The 24157-nt window shown below is 35.6% G+C and overlaps 1 long non-coding RNA gene across 3 annotated transcripts in view; it reads left to right on the top strand.

Annotated features, from left to right (window-relative positions):
- Positions 1–24157, top strand: part of LOC110357094 (uncharacterized) — a 245989-nt gene that overhangs the window by 53320 nt on the left and 168512 nt on the right. Inside the window, exon 2 of one of the 3 annotated variants that reach the window (XR_010472406.1) lies at positions 9071–9127. The exons of the other annotated variants lie outside the window; for them this stretch is intronic. This is a non-coding gene — a long non-coding RNA (uncharacterized LOC110357094). The remainder of the gene's footprint in view (positions 1–9070; positions 9128–24157) is intronic. 3 annotated transcript variants of the gene reach the window in all.

Below are 24157 nucleotides of genomic sequence, written 5' to 3'. Positions count from 1 at the left end.
CATGTATAATTATTTTATTTTTGTCTCTTTGAGAATTTCTAAATTGCTTAGGAATTCCTATGTTTTTGAAATAATATGTGTGATTCTACATGCTAATTTCACACCAGGTATGTCAGTGGTGTGCTCTTGGGAGTACTGGATGGTTTCAGCTTCTGCAATTCAGGTCTCTCAGAAAGGTGAACAAATGGAGAAGGGAAATGACACTTGCATTAGCAACCCTTCAAAGAATGCTAGATTCGCCTTCCTTGTTTAAGACTGTGTGTGAAGCAAATGTATGTCAATTTCTAAGTGCTGCTTTATTTTCTATCTCTGATTCCACTCTGTAGAAACTCAGGTATGCATAAGGATCGGGGCAGTCAACTTCCTGTTACAGCTAACATACAGTTTTTATCAGTAAAAATCTTAACCACAAAGCAGAGGTCAGTTTTTTAGGTTTCATTAATTTACTCTTGAGATTAATGCTGATATTGTGATTTTTATTAATCAGAAAAGCATTAGCTTTTTACATATTGTTGACAAGTGTATGCTTCCTTCCATTTATACTCAGAGATCCAGTTTCAGAAGGATAAAGTACAGTAGAAAGTTTTCAAAGGCAAATGTTTAATATCTTTGTAATAGAGTGCTGAAATTTGATGGCTGAAAGTCGTACAGAAATGACCAAATTTCCATAAAGTTTTTTATAAATGATTGGACCAGCTGCTGAGCAAATGCATAATGTAGGCTGCCTCACACCCCTCACTTGTACAGAACCACAGCTTTTTCTTCAGCCTTCAAACAAAACAAGAAAATGGAAGTCCATCAAGTTTTAATTTAGATATCTAAATGACAACGCTTAAGTAATTTAAATTATTACTCTGCCTATGCTACTTCGGTATGAATTTTTCAGGCTAGATGAAGTAGCCACAAAGTGTCTGAAGAGCAAGAACAACATGCTGCCTACTCCTCCTCGGGCAGATGTGGTACTTCAGTGCTGTTGTCTGCAAGCTCTGGGTGTTCCAGTAAGGACAGCTAGGTGCTCACGTTCTGGGAGAGGCTTGTGTCCAGAGTTTGAGATTAAATGGGAGTAAAAGGGAAAAATCAACACTTCTGACTGCTTGTCTCCAAAAATGAGAAGAACTAGGACTGTTTTATTGGCTAGACAAGTTGAGTTTGTTGTGGTTCTGTGATTAGTGTAATTGTGTAACCACCCAAAAGCAGTTCTGTTAACTGTAAAAAGTTTGCTCAATTATGTGAGCAAGTACATAATGAAGTGCACAGACAACTGGCTCCTCTTGCACAAAAATCCTCTGAAATCTTAGGCTAACTTTGACTGTGGTTGTGACACTGATTTTGTGGACTTCCAGTCATATAAACTACTTATCCCTAATGTCAGTAACATGTATTCTGATGAATTGTATGTGGCTGAAGGCAAAAGACAGGAAACAAAAGTTATATACTTGTCATGTGAAGTGTTTAAAAAAAAACAGGGAGACAAAGAGCTGTCTTGCATTTATTTCACTCCACAGGTTTACATTAGCACAGACTTGGGAAAGTAGTTCAAGAAACTCGTGCAATGAAGAATGTTACCATAGCTGTTCTGAGGGACACTGAGCTATTGCAAACTTAAGCAGCTTTTTAAGTCTTCAAAAGACAAAGCTGTGTGGAACCTTTGAGAGCAGAATCCTGATGAGATTGCCACACTTTAACTTTTTTTCCTCCTGTCAATTTCAAATCTTTGTAACATGTTGTGATCTGTTGAGAGATCCATTTAAAATAGGAAAGATGGGTAGGGCAAGGGCAGAGGTTCTGGGTGCTCTCCCTGGCTCCCTCATGGCACTGTTGCACCAGCAGGTCAAGCAACAGCATCGCCTGACCTTTGGCTCCTGTCTGTTTCCATTTACTCAATTTCAGAGAAGGAGGTGTCTAGCTAGTGCTGTACATGTGAGGGATGCTACTGCTGATTTGTGGATATAGAAATTCTGGTATTAGTATGACACTGTCAAGAAATGTTGCTGTGAAATGCATCAAATTAGTCTAGAAAACATTGAGTATATATGGTTATTGCTTGGAGAAATGAGAAATCCATCATACTTTTGGCAGCGTTAGCATATAATTCTAATTGTAGAATTGCTATGATTTTTCTGAGTTGCAAATTGTAGTCACAGATTTTTATATGCCTCTCAAGGTAGTTAAGGTACTATAAAGGCCCCGATTTTTTTGTGCATCTGCTAATATCATCAGAATCTATAGTTGCTGTGCAACTGGGAAGCATTGGTAGTACAGGGAAAGATGGGAAGTGTTATAGGACACTTAAAGATATCTTTTCTAGCGAAGCAGAGAAATGATTTCTTTATTTTCTATATGCAACTTCTTTGCTCGGAAAGATTTGAGAAAAGTATCAGGCTGTCCTGGAATATGCACAGACGTATGGTATGAATTGCTGGATGGATGCTGTGACAAGAACTGGAAATCTAGGTCTGTCCAACAAGTATCAACGTAACCCACACTGTTTAGCTGCAGTGGCTTGCATGTGGACTGGGATAGATAACACTTGTTTTTGTCAATGAAAGAACCTGATATCTAGTGCCCCAGATACTGCTTATCCTTCTGCCACATGAGGGAAATAGATAAAATCTTCATATAGGTTCAAACATTGTAGTAGTTCAAAACAGATTTAGAGATCCTAGAAATCTTCAATTAGAAATCTTCAAATGTAAGTAGCTAAAGCTTGGAATGGAGTAAACCATACCAGATCTGATACCTGGAAAGACACTCAAGCAAATGATAACACTAACTTTCAATATACAAAACAATCTGATCATATTAGTGAAGGAATTTCTGCCATAGGTGTCAATAGCTCACATACAAATGAAGGTGTTGGATCTCACTGAAAACTTATGTAAGCTTATCAGTTATTTAATTGCTCTATGGTTATCATAACTAAGGAAGTTTTGGCTTTATTTTGGAAGATAATATATTACAGTTACATATCAGCCAATATACAGAAACTCTGTGAAGAAAAACAGACTGAACTGCTACCTAAGAGCATTATGTAGACAATTTTTTTTTAGGTTTCTATCTAAAGCCTCATGTAACCTTTCCTGTTATTAAAAAAAAAATCAATTTAAGAGGATTCCACTGTATATCTGAAAAGTAGCCTGCATTGCAGAATTTAATAGGATTATACTATTGATTCCATCTTTACAATGCTAGCTAGTATTTGGTATTTGTGAACTGCAGACTATTATGTGATTGAACACAAGGGAAGAGGGCTTAGTTTATAAAAGAATAAGTAGCTTTCCCTTAAACTGCCCTGAACCAAAGATATACACCTGTTTTGGTCTCTGTTAGTAAATGCCAACTAACAAAACACCAGTGAGAGAACCTTTTAAAACCGGGTGTCTTATAATTGCTTGCTCAGTCTCCAAGTACAAGGTAATTAAACATCTTGTCAGCAGGAATCTGCTGCTGTAATGTAACTGTTTACGATTTTTCCAGAAAATTCTACCTGTAGTTCTTTAAGCAAATAGAAGCTACTACAAAGTTGTCTAGAAACCCATGTTACTTACTGATTCTTGTGGTTTCAAGGCAACAGAAGGTATTTTCTGCTCTTTTTGAACTTAATGGACTAAAAGTCCAATTGAAGTTTTCTTTCCATAAAAGTGTATTTTTTGGGAAGGTAACTCTTCCTGGGAACATAGTTTTATGTACTAAGTAAATTCCTTACATACCATCACTATTTGTTTATTAGTGCTATATTAGTGATCATTGTCACATCCTCATATTTGCAAATAATGGAATTTGGAATGGAATAGAATGGAATTTGGAATGGAATAGAATGGAATTTGTAAGGATTTTGAGTAAATAAACTGTCTCATCTAAATGAATTTTGTATGGGGAAGCCTGCTTTTTCTGCAGATCTTCTGTTTTCCCTACTGAAACATTTTCATCTCTGTCTTTAGTAGTAGGAGTTCAACAAGTTGTTGCTTCCCATTAGTTTTAATGTCTCTGCTTTCAGAAAGAGAATGACCAGCTGTGAAAACACCAGTACAGAAACTGTGTTACAGCAACTGCATTGAACTTGTTGAGGATGAACACCAGCAAAATACTAAGATTGCAGAAAACTGAGATTGTGTCTCTGGGATAAACTTCAAATTTGCAGTCTTCCCTGACTCAATGAGCTATGCTGAACTGTATCAAAAGGGCAATGGGCTGAGAAACAGTTAATGTCTTATTGAAAGCCCCTTACTGGGGTCAGCAGCAACAAATTACTTTCCTGTATCATTGTTTACTATTTGCCTCTTTTTTTTTTTCTTTTTTTTTTTTTTTTGTTGTTGTTAGTAAGTAGGTGAGGATGTGGAAAGAGAGAGACCTTCAGTACCTTGCACTTTAATCCTTTGTGCTCAATTTGCTTTACATTTCTGAAGGCTTCAGATGTTGGTGGATTTCAAACCTCCAAGAGATGAAGGAGCAAACAAAGAAAAGTTGAACATCAAGAGTACAATGAAGTATGTGAAGAGCAAACACCTGTCATGACAGCTTGGTCTGGATGGTTTTTCCTGTCCCAGCTGGTGTATGCTGTTGTCAGTAGTTAACTGCTGTAATACATGGAGCACAGCTTGCTGACAACCCAGATACATTCAGGCTGGCTCAGTTTAAACCTAAAACAACCTAATACCAATAGAGATTTCTAGATCTGAGGCAGAAGGATTATGATCACTTGTGTAGTCTGGCTTTCTGCTTGATGTCAAACAGTATCAGTTTCTCTCTTTTTGCGTTGATCATGTACTCATTCAGAACAAAACATGGTAATATGAGGTAAAGTAAAAACAAGCCAGTGATCATTGTGGTTTGTAGGGATTAAATCTGTGTGAGACGCAAACATTTCTGTAAATCTCACTGGATGAACTGTTTCTTCTTTGAAATGAAATTATCATAGATGAAATTCCTACCTTTTGTGCCACTTTATTCCATTATTATTTTAAGTACTTTGAAAATTTGAAACTCTTCACTGAGTAAACTTAGCTGTGGCTGGCCTGACAGCCCCGTTTATTGAATATATGCATAGAAGAATACTAGACAAGTCCACTTTTGCATGGTATCAGGGACAGCATTTCTACTATTGCGTAATATATATATATATATATTCTGTAAATAAGTCTATTTACCTGTGCAATTAATATTGTTGATTACTGCTAAGGCTAATGTGAATTGTGAGCATAAAGCCTCCTATCTCTTGAGTGAGAGGGATGTAGTGGCAGGTAATGGCATTCAGTCAATATTCTCTGTCTCATCAGTCATGGGAGAGGGTAGAGTGGACACTGTGTTGCCGCTAACTATAAAATATTTCTGGAAACAATACGCCTGAGTGCATGGGCTTCAGGACGACACTTAAAAAATGTCATGAAGTATATCCTGTCCTTTATATGTTTCTGGTAATGCAATTGAATTTATTAGCAGTTTGTTGCTACAGTAAAAAGCATTCCCAGGATTTATGGCTGAAACAATAGCTGTAGATGTTCAGTCCTGTTGTATTTATTGAAGGTTTTGTTGAGCTCATGGCATCCTTTGATTAATTGCCATCTGAGGCATATTTTGTAACAAGGACTGTGTCAGAGTTTTGTGTCACTGTATTTCATAAAGTTCCACTGTGTCTTTAGGGAGTGAGAGTGTGAAACATTAACTTCAAAATGGATGTGTGGGCAAGTGGTAAAAGTGGTAACTAATTGACTGCCAGCCAGAATTTATACATGTAGAGAGCACCTCCTCAAATAATGATGGGTTTTACATTTTACTTTAACACAGAGTAGCCATCTTCTTATTGCTGGGATGACTGTTCAGACTGTGCATTGTAACAGCCCCAGAATGTTCTCAGCCATTTAGAAAGATGGAGGAGTATATTGTAATCTGTAGTATTTTCCTTTCATTTACACCGGAGTGAAAAGGTAATAATATGTGCAAATCACAGTAATAGATTAACATCAGGTTTAGGTTGCAAAATTCTTACAGTATTTGAAGACACACATATGTAAAATGAGGATCTTAATGTTTAGATGAATTCCATAGAAGTGTATTGGAAGATTAAGCTTAATTTTGTTTGATTGTATCAAATGTGATCAATTGATAACAAAAACAAATGAATGTATTAAGGTTACCAACTCCTCTCTCAGGATTTTGGAAATAAAATTTAACCTAGAATCTGAAGATTAAGCTAGGTCCTTACTTTCTGCAAGTTGTGTCCATAAATATTTTTTGCAAGGCTGCAACAGTGTGACAGTAGATCAGTTTTATTGCTATTACTTTTGCACAAATGTCATTGATTTGGTATTTAGCAGGAATAAAGAGTAGAAAAATGATGTAATTTTGCCACCAAATATTCATATAACACGTATTATAGGAGAATATTTGCTGTATGGCTAATTCCGCAACTCTTATTATTTCACAGGTACTGATTTTTTTTTTTTTTTTTTTTTTTTCGTGAACAAGACCCTTTAGTGATTTCTATCTTACTAACTCACCGGAATTGTGTACTTAACTCCAAGCTCCTTTCCTTCAGTATCTCTAATGGTGTTTGCCTTTATGTTCTCTTGATCTGAAAATGTAAACGCTAGTGAGTTATCACTTCAGCTCAATATTTCAAAGCTCAAAATATATTGTTGACAAATTCCCTGGTATTTGAAACAGTTAATTTCTCCTGTCATTGTGATAAAAGAAATGTGATAGAAAAAATGAAGCCCAAAACTTAAGGGGGCTAAAATACTCTTATTTGGTGCTGCATATTTCAAGCTTGCTGTTGAATGAATTTCAGCGTGTGTGGTACTGAATCCTTCAGACAGCAAAGTGGAGTACATCTTTCCCTATGTGTTCGTAGCACTGAGGGTTTTGTCAGGTGGTACTTATTCATACCAGAATGAAACCTGAGGCAGTACCGATACGACTATACATTTACAGCCTGTATACCCTTTACAGAATTTAAAACTTGTCCTCCAGTAACAGACAAGGATATTTAGATAGGCTTTTAAAAAAATATTTCTGTTAACAGTGAAAATGTACCCAGCTGAACTGCGGGGAAAAACCTCAGCACTACTGGAGGGTGTATCATCCTTTGACACTACACCTTTTCCTCTCTGTCTGTCTCTGACTTTCCAACTTCTGGTGGTGGAAGAGAAGTTTCACAAATCAAGAATATGAGATTGTTGTTAAAAGTGGATAGAGAATGAAAAGGCCTGAAACTGAGGAAAAATTGCAACTGCTCTTGAACCTGCTATTAGTTGCAGGTGCCCGGGTGCTGGCAGTGGGGGCAAATGACAAATAAAATGCCTCTAGCCTTTTTAACAAGGCTTTAAAAGATGACCTTTTGTAATAATATTTTTTTCACCAGATTTGTTAAGAAAAAACACCACACAACAACTGCTATAAATAAAATATTAAACAGTATTAAACTCATTGCCTGGGTTAACAATGTAATAATTTATTTTGAAGAGTGCCATTATATCTGGTAAATATTTAGTCCCTATGCTTATACAAATACAAACTGATTTAGTTGGAATCAGCTGGATGGCTACAGTCAGTATATTGTTGATGCAACTGATAAATAATACGTAATTACTTAGACATCTTATTACAAATCCATGTCTAAACAAACCTACGCAAAGAATACTCAATTATGTAGATGTTACAAATTTTCTGCATCATTTTGAGGCTTGGCATAACATTCACAGAAGTCACTAACTTCTGTTTTGGCACCAAATGGAGCATAGATATCTAAATGCAGGAGTTTGGTATGCTTTCAGCTACTGCTGGGGCAGAGAAAAGCTGTGAGCAACACCGTAAGGGTTGTTTCCTGGTCCTCTTTGTTTCCTCTGTCTGTACTTGAGTCATTTGCACAATCATCCTTGCTCCACTTCCAACTTTGTGTCCCTGGAAAGCCATAAGCACATAGCTGCTCCTGAATCACAAGTGGTGGGCGCTTGGGAGGTCATGTCCACGTAGGAGCAGGATCTCACCATGACATGGCTGTCAGTAGACTCCTGTCTCACGCTGGAACCTGTAGAGGCTTTGTCAGTTAGGCATCCCTGTATTTAAATTGTGTGAAGGCCTCCGTTTGGAAGTGCTTGTCCATAGTGTGCTATCAGAGCAATGCAGATGAGTCAAACCACAGAACAATTTAGGAAAGCAGTCATGTAACAAGAGCCCTGCTGGTGATGGTGTACCTTGCTCTATCTTTAAAATGAGATACAAGTCTTTCCCCTGAAGTGTAAGTCTGGGAGAAGTTTTTCTGGATAAAGACATATTTTAGTGTTCAAATTAAAAGGAAAAGAAACAGAAAACAGATTTCTAGTGCAGAGTCATGGAAGGGTAAGAAGTGCTCTTTCCAGCTGTGTGAAGATGCAGACTGCCAGTGGTGGTAGAGACAGCGTAAGTAGGAGTGTGCATGTCTGTTATAGGGGACATGGATGTCGTCCATTGTCTGCAGGACTGGTTGTTTTAGTCTAGTGGTTTGGTTTCAACTTGTGCCTCTGTCTTCTCTGCTTTTCTATGTTTAAAGGGTCAGCTGAATATTTCCATTGTTGTGTTGCTTTTGAAAATGGTGGGACAAAAATGGTCTACCTATTACCACCGTGACAGTCTTAAATTGCTTGTCTCAAGAATTTCTTCCAGTCCTTTATTCATAATTGAAGCTTTTTCAAGAGACAGTTACAAGTTGTTGTAGCCACATGAGTTAGATCTGATTATGCTTTGCTGCTTTGGAGAAGATGATGTTCAGAGTAGGTTTTCTGTGCTTGTTCATTATCACTCTGCCATTCACGGGTTATTTCCTTTCAAACATTTGCTGGGTTGTTTTCATATGTTAAGTCTTTGAATGAAATAAGCAAGATAATTTTGAAAACTATCAATATTTTTCTATTTAATAAAATAGTTCTGCAAGATGTAAATGATTAAATGGAACACATTTTAGATACTTTAAATTGTATAACTTAAAATTATGCATGATTTCACTCTTACAGATAGACAAAACCTTGACATATTGCAACCCATACTTTTTGGTTTTCAGTGACTTTTTTTTTTTTTTTTTTGCATGATACTGTAGGAAATGGTCTTTTGTTGCTGAAAACTGAGTAAAAGGATTAAGCTTTTGGGAACAGAGGTAGGTAATGTATTTTGTATTTTTATCTTCAGCTTATAGAGTACTGATTTACAGAATAGTCCAATCTCTTTATCTATGAGGATCATGAAGAAATTATAAGTAATAAAGAAGCTGATAAGGTTAAGCATCAGGATCAGGTAATATGATTTAGGAATATTGTGAAGACAAGTCAAGTCTCATTGTACTTCCCCTTACTAAAAAGGTCAAGAGTGATTTTTGTTTATTAATAAAATTGTGAACTCTTTCTATCTGAATATTAAATGAAAGGTATAAAAAAAAAAATCTGGTTAATACAAAACAGTTAGGAATGTATGTTTTCCTTCACCGACGTAAAAGAATTTGTGTTAGAGGAACAATACTATTTTCAGAGTTTATTTACATCTGCATTCAATTTCTGCTAGTTTTCTTTCTGAACCACAAAGCTCAAGATGTGTTACTGTGCTGTGAGAATTTCATCAAAATCAAACACAGCTATATATTTCCATTTTGGCAGCCTGGGAAGGAGGGCCACACGTTTACAATAAGTACAAAGTACTTTGATATTCTTTTTTTGTCCCTGAGAACAGGATAGACTGCATGAATTATTTTGATAAGATTTTCATGAAAATCTTATGTGAAAACAAACTGCAGACCCTGCTTTGAAGCAAAGTCAGCAATGAGGGAACACAGATTTCCAGTTCAGAATGAGAAGATGAAATAACTGACAATAGAAATAAAGGTAGAAGCAAAAAAAGTTGTTGATTATGCAAAGCAGATAAATATGAAAGTAAGAATAATTTTGACTTGGAATGCTGAATACTGCTTATAGCCTCCATTTGGTTTCCGGGAATTTGATTTTACTTTCTATGGTACTGAAACAGGAGATCCATGGATATTAACTTATTAGTGCTTTTCTGTGGCATTTTTTTTCTGTTCTTAGGTGGTGGTGTGTTTTTTTTTTTTTCTTTTTATATTTGTTGCTTGCAAAAAAACCAAACTGAACCCTGATATTGTGTTCCTTGCAGGAGGTTCTAAAATAACATGAGACTATTTCCTCTAGGAATCGAAATATATATGTTGCCATTATGTTTTGATAACAGAGCTAATATTCAGATGTTATTTGCTGCCCTGGATGTCATCTTGTAAAATGACAAAGGGAAATACTAAACAATATGGGTTCTTTGACATCACATGTGATTTCTCAAGTGGTATTTTGACATTAACTTTTAAAATTACTAGTGGATATTAATTAAGAAATGGCTTTACCACCAGGAATTGCAGAATAGATAATTTTGTCCACTATTTATAACACCAGCTGCGAGTTAACTAAAAAAAAAAAAAAAAAAACAACAAAAAAAACCCAACACTTTTGCCGAACTCATGTAGTTAGTATCTATTACATACTGTAGATATACAAGGTTTAAAAATATTGTGAATATAGAAGAAAATGGCATATATTTTCATTGCTTAAGTTATAGCTTAATATATCTTGGCAATTGAGTAGATGAACAGTAAAGAATAGACTTTTCTGTCCTAATCCACTACATTTGAGTCCGAGGAATAAAACAAACAAAAACGGTAGATTGACCACTATACGAGGCAGCTGCTAAATACCTACACTTCATCTCTGGGCATTTCAGCATTCTGAGGGGCAGGCAGACTGAATTACACAATGATATATAAGGCAGTTGTAGTGATATTACGAAGGGAATCACAAGACAGATGGCAGCACTTACCTGCACCTACCTTGGACAGATGAGCAACCTTTCTTTTAAATGTTTCTATTTCTTCAGAGAAAGATATCTAGAAGTTCAGTTATAGCTGACTTTTTTTTTTGATGCCAGGTGTTATGAGACACTGAAATTTTAGCAATTTCAGTGAAGTCATAAAAACTGTTTGTTTGTGTCAGCTGAATATGATTTAAATATTTAAACTTCAGAAACACTTGCTAATCTTTTATAGGTTTTTAATTGCCCAACACATAGTAGTTCTTACACAAATTATTATTGTCTCATCCTATTTGGGTATATATAATGGCATAGGTTTATATTGACTTGAAAGAGTTATCAATTAGTACTTCATAAGCTTAACTCTGTTAAGATGAATGGTCTCCAACTGAAGGAGGAGGAGCAAAGAATAGGTCAGAAAATCTTCACCATAATGGTAGGGTAGGTCAAAAAAATAAGTAGGATAAGAAGGCTGGTAACAGGGCTGAAATCATAATAATGCAGCTGAACAGATGTCTTGCAATCAATATAAGATGATACGGATATTTAATTTAAAGTAATGGATCTAAAATTTATTTTGTGATTTCACAGCCCCAGGTCTTGTTGTGCGATAGTGAGTTAACTCAGTTTTGGTAAAGTATTCTGGAAAAGCTAGATTGTGACAGCACTATTTCAGCTGACAAGTGCCCTGATCCAAAAGTGGTCCCATTAGCTTCTCTTGAATTCACGGTATGTTTCCTGTGAATTCAAAGGGAATACTTGTTACAGTATGAACTTCAGAAATCCAGTTGAGTATTAGATGTGTCAGATATAACTGACAAGACTGAGAGCTTGCAGGTCCTCAGGTATTTTTACTTTAACATAGTTATTACTGTCCCACAGAGTGAGTGAACTTGAACCTCAAATGAAATGCATCAAACCTATTTTTCAGTTTAGGAAAAATAAAACCAGTCAGACTTTTTTTTCTTAACAATAGTTCCTGTCACTTCATATTATTCATGTGAAAATTTTAAAATGTAGCCTTTTGTCCCCCGATTAGAAAATTTGCTTTGGGAATAGGCTATATCAAAATGACAGTGAAGGGCTTGATCTGCTACACTAGTGATGTTGAACATAATTCTCTGAAGTTGGTGTTGAGATCACTGCACGCTATAGAAACTCAACTGCAGACAACCTTACTAGTGTGGTTTACTTGCCTTGAGGAACCAGAAGTTGAAGAATTCTGCCCCTGATTTTGAAAGGAAGAGAATACAAGTTTAACTAAGTAATTTCCTTTCCTAATCAGGTACATATGATTTCTTTTTAAGCTCTTTAACATCTTTAGAAGAAACCATGGTAGATTTGGATGTCAGCTGATGTGAGGAGATCATAAGCTTCTATTAAATGATGAGACAGTGAAGCATACTGGTGGTACTGGCTAACAGATTGAAGAGCAGAGAAGTGAGGTGATAGAAAGAGCTTTGAGAGAACATGTGGCTGTAGCAGGCAGGCAAAGCTAGTGTTTTGCTGCACTGTTTGCCCCAAAGGCATTTAGGAACATATTGTAGCAGGGCTTCGAGTTCTCCAGGGAGACGCCTGAGGAAGAGTCTCAAACTGCAGTACAAATATTAAGAGTTTGAGACTAAAATAAGAAAATGAACTGTAACAAATCTAAGGTTAGCATACTATTACCTAAGAGTCCTCGGGAAGTTAAGAAATGAAATGGCTGAGTGAATGGTTGTATAGCATGACCTTGCACTAAATCAGCCTTGATATCAGGGGAGTAAAAGGTGGTAACTGCAAATACTATTTTTTGTTCTGGTGCTACATAGGATAGGCTTCTTATTGAAATCTCACAGAACATGCGCTGGTAAATGGGTTGGTGAACCTTGGTGAATAATCGGGGTGTGGGGGGGGGGAAACCAGGGTAAAAAAAATATGACAGTAAAGTACACAGCTATTCAGTCAGCTTTATATTTGACTTTCTGAAGAATGCTCAAATGATGTGACTGAAAAGTGTGCAGAACTACAGTATTCATAAACGCAAAGTAATGCATTTAAGGACAAGATAAAACAGCTTCATTGACATATATGCAGTGTTTGGCTCTAATTTAGTTCTCAGCACTTCAGAAAAGACAGCTTGGAAGTGTATTGGAGAACCAGAATAGGCCCAGAGTGGGAAAGAACAGAGGTGTGGAAGAGGAGAGAGTCTTGAAAGAAAGATGAAACTGACTCTTCAAATTAAAAAAAAAAAAAAAAATAACAGGAAAGGTGAAATACAATGGTGCTTTACAAAATCATGAGAGTATTGAAAAGGCGAACAGGGTGTGATTGCTCACTCTTTCTGACAATGCCAGTTCTTAGAGCTGCCCAATGCCATTATTCAAGCAGCAACTTTGAAGTCAGAAATAATATACTTCTTCCTGCTTTGAGAAAAGTTAGTCATTTAAACTTATGGCTTCTAGGGGTAGGGAGGCCAAGAGAATAAGAAAAATGATCCAGAGAATCCACGTTCCGTTAGTGGCTGTAAAAACATCTTCCCTAAAACTGGTTGTTGGATGTTTCTCCTGATACACACTACATGTCCTGTTCTTTCCTTGAACACCTGTGAATACATTGTTGGAGGTCAGATAAACAGGGTAGGCAGACCTTTGCTCTGATGATGTATAAGGGGTTTTCCATTGATATATTCTAAGTCTGTTTTAAAATTTTGGCATCCTGAAGAACGAGTGCAACAGAGAGCAATTTCTTACTGAATCAGGGGAGCTTTCAGAGTTAAAACTGACAGTAAGCTGTTGCTTGAGTGCACCATTGGAAGGACAGTAAGGCTTAGTCTTCAGCAGGAGAAAGGGACAGTTTTAAGATTCAGCTGGACAGGGTGCTGAGCCATCTTGCCTAGACTGTGTTTTTCCCAATAAACGTTGAACTGGATGACTCTTACAGTCCCTTCGAACCCGGTATTATGTGATCTTGCTCTGTTAAGTGCCTGAATTCCTTGATAACTGCATATGCAGTGGAGCCTCTGGGACAAAATGGAGCAGAAGATGAAATTAAAGCTCTGCAAATTGCCTGGCAAAGGTTGGGACTTTGTTTCCTGAGTTTGAATGCTTAGACCTGGCAGCATGGAGCATTTCAGATGCAGATGAAATTGGTTTACAGTGAGCCTGAACCATGCTGGTTATGAGAGCACAACTCACTGGGATCAGCATGTAGATACATCAGCTTTCAGAAGGTGCTACAGAGTATTAGGTATAGGTGTCAGGTAAACAAAAATTTCCAGAACCATGAGAGTGCTCTGTTATCTAAATGGTGGTTCAGTGCTAAATGCCATTTGTGGCTTTATCTCTGCATGCTAAATAAAGATTTCTAAATCTTTCGCTTTAATCTTATCTAAAGATATACTGGAAGAAAAAATCTTTCAAGCCTACTACTGTGTTGTTGGGTTTTATTATTTGTTTGGTTTTTTTTCTTATCTTCAAGGATAATTCAGAATATATGAACAATAATCAAATTGATTGCATCCAAGCCTTAAATTAATTTTCATATACATTTGTTATTTCTCTAGTCTGTGCGTGGCTTTCTTGTTTGGTTATAATATTTCCCTTCCCCCTCAACCTCCCAAAGCTCTTGCCAAACACGCTGTAACTGCCTAACATGGAAGCAATCGAATATCTTTCAGAATTGTAGTATGCAAATAGTAGCAGGCATAAGGCGTGCATAAGGCTAGGCTATGTTTTGGTTTTGGTTTTGTTTTTTTTTTCTTCCATATTGATGGGTTTTCAGTGCCAGGGCTAGAGCCAGGTTTAATCTTTTTGTAGAAGGAATCAAATTCTTCATACCTTTGAGTTGCTTTACAAATAAAACTGAAGATTCCAAAGTATGAACCTGTGTTCATGAACAGAGGCTTGGAGAGAGTTGTGATATTTGTTTTATCTTGGATCATGGTAAATGTTTAAGAGCTGGAAAAACTAGTAGCTGGAAAAGTTTTTAAAAAATTACCTATCACTTTTGTCTTTTGTAGAATGGCTTGTCAGAGAATAAGAAACTTTCCTAAACATGCAGTTCTGTCTGCTTGTCAGAGACATGTTTCTGTCTGTCAATGTGTCTGCCCTTATTTTACTGAGCTGTATTTATGAGAAATGGCTTTTCTGTAACCTTCCACACAACACTTCCCAAACATATGCCTCAATCCTATGAATTCATCTGACTGTATTATTAGGGTGGGGAATTGTTTGGAGTAGTCAAAGCTAATTTTTAGAATTAAGTTATGTTCTCAGCATTAAACCAGTAGAAAACCGTAGTGACATCTGGGATATTAAGACTACTTAATATAACCTGGATTTTCTGTGGAACAAAAGAAAATCCACTTTTTGATTCTAAAGTTTAACTCTATAAACACAGGAGTTTTTAAGCATTTTATTTCTGTAGATAATTCTTTGCATACAATTCACATATGTTTAGATATTATTTATTGATTATTTTTAAACAAGTTTATATTAACAGTCTTGATTCAGGTAAATTAAAAATTTTTCCACAATTTATGTAATAGTCTCCTGAACCTTGTGGTTTACTGTTGTAACATTTACAAAGTCTATTTTTCTGACCTTACATGCTAACTCAGGCTTTTGTCTAGAGGCCTATAGAGTAAATGTTAAGCACAGGTTTATGCTAATATGCACATTAGTTTGCAAGCTAAATGTTAAGGCAATACTTCAAAAGGAAGAAGTAGAATCAAAGGAAATATCATGATGGAAAACCTGAACAAACATATACAGTGTAATACATCAGTTTTGTTTTGGCTAATGGTACTAAAGACATATAGCCTTTAATATATAGACTCTACTATTCTCTGGCTTCAGTGAGAAGGTTACTTTGTAGTATTCTTTCTTTTCCCAGTCTTCTGATAATCAAAATGAGACTGTTACATTTCTTTGTACTTCAGAACTGAATTACTAAAGCATGGCTTTTTTTAATGGATTGAAGGTATATAGGAAAAAGTCTTTAATCATATTGCCTACTGATAAAAAGAAAAAGAGTTAAAATACATATTCTCTTCTAAATAAATTTGTTTTTTTAGAATGTTTTTGAAACGCATATTTCAAACATGCTGTGAAGCGCAAACAAAATTCTGTCCTTGATACTAATATTTTTAGATGTGATTTTTTTTTTTAAAGATCATTGAACAGTACTTTCAGACATACGCATTCATATTATAAGTGTTTTCATGAAAATAATGTAAAAAGCATCCTCAGGATAAGCAGTATCATTAATTCTGTACTATGCAATATTGCCTCCCATTCATCATAAAAAAATGAATGTAGGTATTTTATTTCAGTGTATTCACTAATTAAGCTGTTTAGTTTTTTTTATCTGAGCTAAGGTGAAGTAACTTAAACAGACCATTTTGAAGCAAAATTATCAGACCTACTGTTTAGGTTTTCTTTTTGAATATTATATGCTTCCTTCTACCTGTAACAGCAGCACCCAGTAGATCAACAAGCACAAAGCTGATGTAAAATTCCTTTACTTTGTACTCCAGTAATTCCTTAAGAACTAACTATGGAGACCTAAAGATCAAGCTACAGAGTCAAAGTCATAAAAAGAAGGTTTCAATTCCTTATTTAGAAGACTTTGAGTTATTAGTACTGCAGTAACATAAATGAACTGTAACCTGTGTTATAAAGAAGGGTTTTTTTTTCTGTTTAGAAGCCAGGAATCTACCAAAGTAGTATGTAGTAGCCCTTGCAGTTCATTGTCACAGAAGTCGTGTTCACCCATTCTTTCTGAAATTAATAGTATTGCATATTGATAAATATGCAATTAATCCTTGACTTAATTTAGGACTAAACCAAAAAAGTTAATCATGCACCAGATGTTGTGGGGTTTTTTTGTTTGTTTGTGGGGTTTTTTTTGGTTGGTTGTTTTTTTGTGTGTGTTTTTTTTGTTTGTTTGTTTGTTTTTCTTGTTTTTTTTTTGTTGTTTTTTTTTGTTTTAATATAGAGTGAGAATCAGGATGAATGACTAGAAGAGGTAAAGGGGTAGAATCAAACACAGATGGTATGCATTTGTCTTCCCTACCCCTCAAGCAATTCTTATTTTATGTGGTCATAAGCCTATAAATTTGTAATGGGATGCTGTCTTCAGCTATGATCATAGAATCATAGAATGCTAGGGATTGGAAGGGACCTCGAAAGATCATCCAGTCCAATCCCCCTGCTGGAGCAGGAACATCTAGATGAGGCTACACAGGAAGGTGTCCAGGAGGGTTTTGAATTTCTCCAGAGTAGGAGACTCCACAACTTCCCTGGGCAGCCTGTTCCAGTGCTCTGTCACTCTCACTGAGAAGTTTCTTTACATATGTAAGTGGAACCTTTTGCGTTTCAGTTTGAACCCATTACCCCTTGTCCTAACATTTTTTGTCACCGAGAAGAGCCTGGCTCCATCCTCGTGACACTCACCCTTTGTATATTTGTAAATATTAATAAGGTCACCCCTCAGTTTCCTTTCCTCCAAACTAAAGAGACCCAGCTCCCTCATTCTTTCCTCTTAAAGGAGGTGTTCCACTCCCTTAATCATCTTGGTTGCCCTATGCTGGACTCTCTCCGTGATAATTAATGTAACATGATTGTGTTACAAGCTAAAAAAAAAAAAAAAAAAAAATTAATCGCATGTTGCTGAAAGGTCTAATTGAAAACACAATGGATATGTTTGTATTCTGCATTTTAAAACAGACTGAACAGACTGACCTGTTAATATTATGAGAAATCTTCAGATTAGCTGAAATGTGAATATTCACTGCAAATATATTGTGAAATGTCCGCATGTTCAGTAATTCTGTATCTACCTCCAGAATTAAAATTTCTTCTGCAGAAAGCATTTATTATACAAAAACTACTAAATATACTTTTATTGCAACCTTTTTAATCTTCAATTTCAGATATATGTTGCATTATGATCATAATGCAGTTAAAGAATATATTTGTAAACAAACACAAATTATGCGGCTTTCAGAATTAGAACCATTTTGGCAGTGGCTTTAAACAAAAGTGTTAAGCATATACTTATCTTTTAAGATTGTATTTAGCTGAGGATTATTACTAGCTGAAACTTTGCTGTGCATTTCATACTTAAAGCCTAACCTTTCCTGCCTATGAGATTTTTCATTAAAATAAAGTTCTAAGATGTTCACAAACAGACCGAAGAGTCCATGAGAAAAGTGTTCGGTCTGTAAAGACAAAATGATTTATCTTTTTAAATTTTCCACTATGTAACTTTGAGTTAGTGAGATCATAATGTCTGTAATGTAGGAGATGAATGCAACCTGTATGTATTCTGTGTAGAGGGATCATACCCTATACAAGGGTATAGGGTAAATACAAGCGGAGTATCTTTTACCGGTGTAGAAGTGAGCATCTGCCATTTCATACAAGCAACTGAGATGTTTCATGCTGTCTGTGAAGCAAGTAATATGCTACAAAACCAAGCCTTGCTACTCCTTAGTATTCACTGATTGAAAGTAAAATAGTTAACAGAGAGGTTTAATTGCAATAATTAGTTATCAGTATCTCAAACATTTTAAATACAAGCAGTATTTTACTACTTGATGTGTGTCTGTCTTTAGAGATTCTTCACAGCTATGTGTCTGGACATCTTGTTGATTTGCACAAGTATCTTGGTTTAATGTTTTTATTTTAATCATCTGATTTTTGGGGTACAGTCAGCTATTATCCCAGAATGTTTTGACTTGCATCCGATCTGCAACAGCCCTGCTACCCAAAAGAATAAAGTAGGTCAAAGAAAAGTATTATGCATCTAGGAATATATGAAACAAGTGGAGATTCACTTCTGTACTGGGAGAACTTGCTGAAAGGAGGAAGGGGAACTGAAACACCTGTGTCGATGCTGTGTACCAGTTAGCTGATATAAGTTAGGAACAGATTTATCACCCAATAAAAATGAAAGGTGATAACATGAAAAGAATGCTTGCCTGGGACTTTGGGTTCTAATTTTTCTGTATGGTAAAGTAAATTGCCCATGAAAAACAATTCTAAAATAAGAAAGGAACTGCTTTTTTATCTATGCTAACATGACAATTACTTTTTAGTGTATTTCAATTTTTTCAATTACATGTACAACTTTCATAATCAATGTAACTAAATTTATTAAATTTTAGCAATACATTTTTTACTGGCTCAAGTTTTAAATGATTGACAATGTGATTTACGATTATTCAGTGTTTGGTGTTATTTTAGCAGCTGTTTTAATTCTGCTGATTAAAATGTTTTATCTTGAAACCACGTCGTTAGGAAGCATTTTAGTGAAACCATGCTTGCTTTCTTTTAAGGCTATTTATACAACAGTTTGCTTCAAGCTTCTGTTTCCTTCCTACTAGAACATGCGACCTCTCTGTTCTGCATTATGTATGTATTGGTATACTTTTCCCCATCTCCTCCTCTTAAACAGCTTTATTATTCCTTTCTTGCCAGGCATATCTAGAGACTGCAAGCATTGGTCTCATCCCAGGCTGGGCTGGCTGGTGATGTTCATCTTTCTTTTAAACCTTGAGCTGGCCAGGTTTTATCTTGTTTATTTTTCTTCTCTGCTTTTGATTTCACCAAGAGCTTTAGAGGTTACACTCCTTGTTCGTTTGTGCTGGGAGAGAGGGAGGTACTTTTGTTCCACAACAGGAGGATTTATTTGTGAGGATTTTTTTTGAGGATATGTGTTGATCTCTATATTGAAATTTCGTGGGGTGAAAGGTAATTACAGATCCCCTAATGATTATTTTTCTTGAAAAGAAACATGAAGCTATTGGTTGACAACGTACATTGATATTTCGAAGCAAAAAAATAGAGGGGGGCAAATCACATCTACCGCACTAGCCCATATTGGGAATGTTTTTCAGTCATTGACATAGCCAACTATTTTCTTACTTAAATCCTTTTGAAGTTTACAAAACAGATGAGACTGGAAAGATGGGCTATCATCTTTAATAGTATAGCTAGAAAGTCTGCTTGCAAAGGCCATTACAAGGGGAGATGGCCATGAAGGCATCCCACATTAGGCTTTTCCTACTGTTTCTGGGTCTTAAATGTGGTCATCAATCTCATGACTGAAGTTAGCAATAAAGGCATTTAGGTGGAATCCCAGTGAAATCAGAAAGAGCTCTTAGACTTGACCAGATCAAGAAAATTTTTATAATTGTCTGCTGATGATAATAGTGAATAAATCTATGGAGGAAAAAATAAAATTTTCTTCATTTTTTTATGTGTGTATGTGTTGCATGTTGTTGTTTACTTGGTTGTGGATTTTCGCTGTTTTGTGTGTTGTGGGGTTTTCTGGGTTTTTTTGATGATTGTTTTTTAATTGTTGGGGGTTTTTTTTGTTGTGTGTGTTTGTTGTTGTTGCTGTTTTGGTTTGACTTATTTTGTGAGGAAAAAAACCCAGTGACTTAGTGGCTTAATCCTGAAGGAACTCTATGCCTTGGCATGCCATAACTGGTGAAATAAATACACATTAAAAGCATTTGGTCTAACGCTATGAACTGCAATATTTCTGGGTTTTCCATAGGGGTTCTCTTTCCCACTGTGTATAATCTGTAATCGTTGTAGCCTACCTCTGCATTCTGCTGTTCTTATAACATAAAATTGCAGTAGTTTTATATTCTGTAGTGTATTTAATTCCATTCAGGAGAACTAAAAAATGACTTTAAAACAATTTTTTCCCAGGAAGTTTCTTGGCAATTTGAAATTTTGTGACTGTGTAGAGCTTCTATAGCTTTCTTTGAGCTCAGTTTTGAGTGCTGGCATCAAATAGGGAAGAAAAAGTCTTGTGTTTTAGCAGTTATAACGAAGAAATCCATGATAAAATTGAAGCTAGGAAAAGTGTTGAGGGCTTATTAATTGTACACCTGCAGAACACATTCTTTTTACTTTATATAGTATGTTTATAAATACAGTAATCCTATGTAAGAACCACTCCTTTTCTTGATCTGTGTGGGCATGCTAAAGATTTTGTGCTATGAGGCTTCCTAGACCTGGTAGTTAGATGATTTCTTAATAAACCAAATGTTATTTCAAAATTGACTTGGCATGTAAAGTAAATTGTAATTTGTGTTTTTCTTAGAAACCTGAATATTCCACTTTTTTTTTTTTCTGCTAGAAAATATCTAGTGTTTCCACAGCTTTAGGATTTCTTTAGCTGAAAGATGGACTTTTTCAAAAGCAGTTTTAATTACCAAATAGAGCCCCAAAGATGATTGAGTGGAGCATCTTCCTTAGGAGGAAAGGCTGCAAGACCTGGGGCTCTTTAGCTTGGAGGAGACTGAATGGTGATTTATTAATGTTTATAAATATGTGAAAGGTGAGTGTCATGAGGATGGAGCCAGGCTCTTCTCGGTGACAACCAATGATAAGACAAGGGGCAATGAGTGCAAACTGGAACATAGGAGGTTCCACTTAAATATGAGAAGAAACTTCTTCATGGTGAGGGTGACAGACACTGGAACAGGCTGCCCAGGGGGGTTGTGGAGTCTCCTTCTCTGGAGACATTCAAAACCTGCCTGGACGCCTTCCTGTGTAACCTCATCTGGATGTTCCTGCTCCGGCAAGGGGATTGGACTAGGTGAGCTTCAGAGGTCCCTTCCAATCCCTGATGTTCTGTGATCCTGTGATATGATATTTTAAACCTCATTGATTCTGAAATGGAAATTGTTTAATTTTTTTTAAATGTATTTGTATTCTAAAGAAGATTCATATTTTTCACACTTGTGCCATTCTAGCATTTGGCACAATGTGAAACAGGGTTACAAAACTATATTATTTTTGAGTCATAGGCAATTATATTTATTTGCAAAAATGAAATGTACTGAATAATGACAAACAGAGGTAGGATGGAGACTGAAAGCACAGCAAGGCAAATTCTTAAAGGATTTTGGTGGTTGATTCAAATTACAACCTTCTAATAGACTAATACATTGCATTGTTAACTTACGTAAAAGAATCAGGATCATTTGCTTAATTATGAAATATATGTCCTTTTTTATTTTGTGAACTGTTTTGGCTCCCTGAAAATAAACTTCAAGTACTTTTCTGCAAAATAGAGACGTGCTAATGCGAAGTGATCTCTTTGGATAAATTGTTCTCCTGAGTGCTACCAGACATACTATAGAAAAACAGTAAATTTTATTCATGAACAGATTATCAGGAAGAGTTGGCTAGTCTTATTCTAGATTTAAGAAATGCCCTGTCTTATGTGCTGCATTAGAATGACTTCCATTATAAGCAACCTTTCTGTGTTGTATCTGGAGAGTGAAAAGAACAAGTAACTTTTTGTTGAATCTCAAAACCTGAGAAGTATAGAAATTACATCACTGTGACACTGGGTCACTGCTTCTCAGATAAAAATTGATGTATTTGGTGTTTTTTTTTCCATCTAAAATGCCATAGCTTTCTTTTATCTGAAAGATTAGGGAAAATACCTCAGACTGAAGGAAGTGCCTGTATTTTACATGTTATTGATGGAAGTTACTTTAAGTTGTCTATTACTTGAACAATATATTTGAATCAAAGGAGTTCCACAAGGATCTTACAGAGAAAATGTAGAGAATCACAATGGATGTGATTGAGGAAAATTTTTATGTGAAACATACTGAGAACATAAGCTTTCTTCCCTGAGAATGTTTCAGTACAAAAAGAACATATTTACTTGCAGCTACTCAGTAAAACTCCCAATGCTTATTATGTGCAGATTATTTATTATACCCACAATTACTGGATGTTTTAAGTATGGTAAAACAAGCTACACTTTGAGGAGAGAGATGAAAGAAGCAAGATCTATCTGGACTCTGACACCTTTATTGGTTTTGAGTTATTATGGCAGTCATGGCAATAGACCTTAGTGCTACAGTTCATGACGTTCATTTTTAATTTTCTTTTTTTTTTTTTAAAAAAGGTGTGATTCTCTAGTTCCTTTCCCTTTAAGAACAATAACTCCAAGTAGGGAAAACAAACTCATCAAAATGTTCAAGCTGGGGATGATGGGGGAAGATGATTTTGGGTATGCACTTCAGGTAAATGTGCTGGCAGAAAGTGGGTTAGTAGAAGCAGCATGTGTTATCTGGCACTGCACCTGAATGCTCTACCACCCTTTGAATTTCCTGTTTCAGAGAAAATTCCTTTGGTTTAATGAACACAAGTATAAGGTAGTATGGATTTATGTTTCTTTTTATTAATAAGTTCATAGTGTGTTTATTTTGTCTACGGTAATGTAATAATATTTGGTAATATTTTCATATTAGGTATCCTACTGTTCATGTTTTTCCTGCGTGTTGTGCATATTGAAGCTAGTCTACTTTTGTTGCTTCTTTCATCACATGAACAGTTCATTACAGTAATGATAGTTCAGCCTGTCTTTTCCTTGGAAAAAAAAAATATTGCAAATAATTAATACTGAGCATATCTTCAGTTCCAGAAAAAAAAAAAGTTTAGTATTTTCTAGTAAGAGCAATGACAGATAAAGGAATTTTTCTGTGCACAGGATATTACCTTAGGTAGAAACTTGTTGTTTTCACAAATGGTGACAATATTGCTAAATTTTTTCTGATAATTATTCGGTCATAAATTTGTTAAGCATATATCAGGGAGGATAGCTGTTTTATTTTTAGTATTTGTGTATTTGTCTCCTATTCTTAAGGCCAAAAGAGGGTATAGGGTTATGATAGGGAGGCATTTTGCAGTGGACAAATTCAATTTTCTTGGTATATACATTGTGATTTATAACAAATTACATGACAAGCATAGCTACTGGCTTGACTGCTGTTTAAAAAAAATATGGTTCATTAATCAATATTCACTTTTCATATAAATGCATTATTATTTTTAGGCATCTAAAGGCCACGAATACCCAAGAGTCAACACATACTATTAAAACTGTTGAGGATCACGCTCATTCATTTGTTTCAGTTTAAAGACTGACAAAAAATTTCCACTGGAATAACTGAATCAGAAATCAGTGTGCCTCTTTGCAACAACAGAACACACTAATAATAAAGTGCAAGGCTATGTAATAGAAACGAATGGAGTGTAAAATAAAATAATAGAAGAACACGACAAGCTAAATGCTTTCTGCAATGCAGTATTTTTGGAAGTGAGTACATAATTTAAAGTTATCTTTACGTTTTCCAATATTACGTAAGAGATTTCTGACATCATCTACCTGTTTGAACTATATTCTGTTGTATATCTACTTTAGAATCGTAGAGTCATTTTGGTTGTAAGAGACCCTCAGGATCAGAGTCCAACCTTAACTGAACTCTAGCACTAAACCATGTCCCTAAGAACCTCAT

Source organism: Columba livia, chromosome 4, assembly GCF_036013475.1.
Source record: "Columba livia isolate bColLiv1 breed racing homer chromosome 4, bColLiv1.pat.W.v2, whole genome shotgun sequence".
NCBI classification, from domain to species: Eukaryota; Metazoa; Chordata; class Aves; order Columbiformes; family Columbidae; genus Columba; species Columba livia.
The sequence above is the reverse complement of the archived record's forward strand: the minus strand, read 5'-3'. Positions and strand labels throughout refer to the sequence as shown.